This window comes from Equus caballus, chromosome 3 (genome assembly GCF_041296265.1).
Source record: "Equus caballus isolate H_3958 breed thoroughbred chromosome 3, TB-T2T, whole genome shotgun sequence".
Lineage (NCBI taxonomy): Eukaryota > Metazoa > Chordata > Mammalia > Perissodactyla > Equidae > Equus > Equus caballus.
The window spans coordinates 81,885,404-81,888,637 of record NC_091686.1 but is presented as its reverse complement, the minus strand read 5'-3'; positions in this window follow the sequence as shown (position 1 = coordinate 81,888,637).

Below are 3,234 nucleotides of genomic sequence, written 5' to 3'. Positions count from 1 at the left end.
TTCTATCTATCTTCCAATATGTTTGGTCCACAATCCTGTGTCCAAGACTCTTGGGATAAAACGTATTTTTTATCCTTCTCTTTTTGCTGAGGAAGATTGGCCCTGAGCTAATATCTGTGTCCATGTTCCTCTATTTTATATGTGGGATGCCTGCCACAGCTTGATAAGTGATGCTTAGGTCTGCGCTGGCATCCAGGCTGGCAAACCCTGAAGCAGAGCCTGTGAATGAACTTAACCACTACGCCACTGGGCAGGCCCTGCATAGCAATATTTTAATTTGTGCTTTAAGTTCGTTTTTTTTTTTTGAGGAAGATTAGCCCTGAGCTAACATCTGTTGCCAATCCTCCTTTTTTTTGTTGTTGTTGTTGAGGAAGACTGGCCCTGAGCTAACATCTGTGCCCATCTTCCTCTACTTTATATGTGGGACGCCTGCCACAGCATGGCTTGATAAGTCGTGCGCAGGTCCTCACCCAGGATCCGAACCGGCAAACCCTGGGCTGCTGAAGTGGAACCTGTGAACTTAACCACCATGCCACTGGGCTGGCCCCTAAGTTCATTGTTAACTAAATGAGAAATAGAAATTGTGCGGACTCAGAGATCAAAAATTTCAGAGCCAGAGTTCAGTCAATGCAGGATTAGTTACAGTGGGAGAAGATTCCTGGAGGTGTAACTAGTGACAGGTACCACCGGCAATGCAGAGAATGGGAGAAAGACTCTGAATGTTAGTGCCTGACAGACCAAAGTCATCTCTTTGTCTGGTGACAGCAAGAGTGGAACCAAAATCTTTTAAAATCAGGATGAAGATGCTGCACCTTAATTTTTTTTTTCTGCTTTTTCTCCCCAAATCTTCCCAGTACATAGTTGTATTTTTTAGTTGTGGGTCCTTTCAGTTGTGGCTTGTGGGAGGCCGCCTCAGCATGGCCTGACAAGCTGCGACATGTCTGAGCCCTGGATCCGATCTGGTGAAACCCTGGGCTCCTGAAGCAGAGTGTGCAAACTTCACTCGGCCATGGGGCCGGCCCCGTACCCTAATTTTTTTTTTTAAGATTTTATTTTTTTTCGTTTTTCTCCCCAAAGCCTCCCAGTACAAAAGCCCCCCAGTACATACTTGTATATTCTTCATGTGGCTCCTTCTAATTGTGGCATGTGGGACGCTGCCTCAGTGTGTCCTGATGAGCAGTGCCATGTCTGCGCCCAGGATTCGAACCAACGAAACACTGGGCCGCCTGCAGTGGAGCGCGCCAACTTAACTGCTTGGCCACGGGGCCAGCCCCTCCTGTACCCTAATTTTTAATTAACACAAAACTTGAGTAAGATGTAACATTTAAAGCAGATTATTGAACTTCAATGTAACATTAATGTGGGTTCAGTCAAATGAAGCTCTTTTTTTCTAAGGAAAAAAATGAAACATGTTAGGAATAAAAAGCATATGGAAGCTCAAAAACAATATTTTACCAAACTTTTGAAATAAATCTCTAGAGAAAAATACTATTAAGAACATATGTTAATTAAAATAAAAAAATTGATGAATTAAATATGTAGGAAAGAATCCAGATTCTCAAAATAAGAAAACCAGAACTCATTCACATTTCAAAGTCTTTATCTTGCAGGAGATTTTAAATTTTCGATGAGAAAAGTAAAGTAAAATACAGCTTCTTGAAAAACAACTAAGAATTCAAGTTCATAGCACCAGCTTCCCTCAAGGAAATTTTCTATTGATTTGTAACTTGGCCTTGAATTTGACCTGTGGCCTTCATGTCATGATAATTTGGGTCACTCTGAATATGCCATCCCTTGAACAAGAGCCTCTGCTAATTTTAAATGAATGCAGCTGCCCATTTGCCATTATTCTATTTGCATCACAATATGTGGGAATAAATTTGCAATTAATAAAACATTTCCAGTAAGCAGTCAGACTGAGGAAATGAAGGACATTTGTCTAGTAAGTTTAAAGGGAGATGTTTCAGTTTTCCTTTTTGGACCTGAAAAAGGGAAAGAAAACAGTTTATGTCTTTGATAGCTTTGATAGAGGCCAGAATTGTTCCCTGGACTACAACATCTGAAAAAACCATAACCTCAAATCAGATTTTAGCTGAAAAAAGAAAAGAAAGAAATTTTTAAAAAGAGTATAAACAACAACAAACAAACACATAGACATAGAGATCAGATTGGTGGTTACCAGAGGGGAAGAGAAGAGAAGGGAGGGTTAAAGGGGTGATAGGGGTACATGTGTGTGGTGATGGATGGTAGTTAGTGTTTGGGTGGTGAACATGACGCAGTCTACACAGAAATCGAAATATAATGATGTACACCTGAAATTTATATAATGTTATAAACCAGTGTTACCGCAATAAAAAAATAAATAAAACTTAAAAAAACAAAAAGAGAGGGGCCAACTCAACGGCACGTCAGTTAAGTGCGCATGTTCCGCTTTGGCAGCCTGGGGTCCGCCAATTTGGAGCCCAGGCACCAACATGGCATTGCTCAGCAAGCGATGCTGTGGCAGGTGTCCTACATATAAAGTAGAGGAAGATGGGCACGGATGTTAGCTCATGGCAAGTCTTCCTCAGCAAAAAGAGGAGGATTGGTGGCAGCAGTTAGCTCAGGGCTAACCTTCCTCAAAAAAAAAAAAAAAAAAAAAGAATCAATGTAGAAAAGTTTGTACCAGGCCTAAAAAAGTTCTTTCTTTCTTTACTTTCTTTCTCTTTTCCTCCCTCCTTTCCCTCCTTTCTCTCTCTCCTTTCTTTCTTTTGTCCTTCTTTTCTACATTTCTTTCTTTTTTCTCTCTTTCATTCAATTAAAATGAATATTTTTGAAGTTTGATTCATGGAGAGGGCTTGCATTTGATAGTAAGTAATCAAAACCTTTTTGGTGGTTAAGCACTTTAGGGCCTTCAGTCCATCTTGCATGTGATGCTGCATTAATTAATAATATATTGTCCAGAGGCCAGCCGGTGGTGGAGTGGTTAAGTACCCGTGCTCTGCTTCAGCGGCCCAGGCTTTCGCTGGTTTGGATCCTGGGCACGTACATGGCACCGCTCATCAGGTCGTGCTGAGGCAGCGTCCCACATGCCGCAACTAGAAGGGCCCACAACTAAAAATACACAACTATGTACCGGGGGGGCTTTGGGGAGAAAAAGGAAAAATCTTAAAAAATATATATATATTGTCCAGATATAGGGAAACAAGGGTCCTACTGTGGAGTAGACCAAGGAAGTAAGGAGTCTGGAAGCTC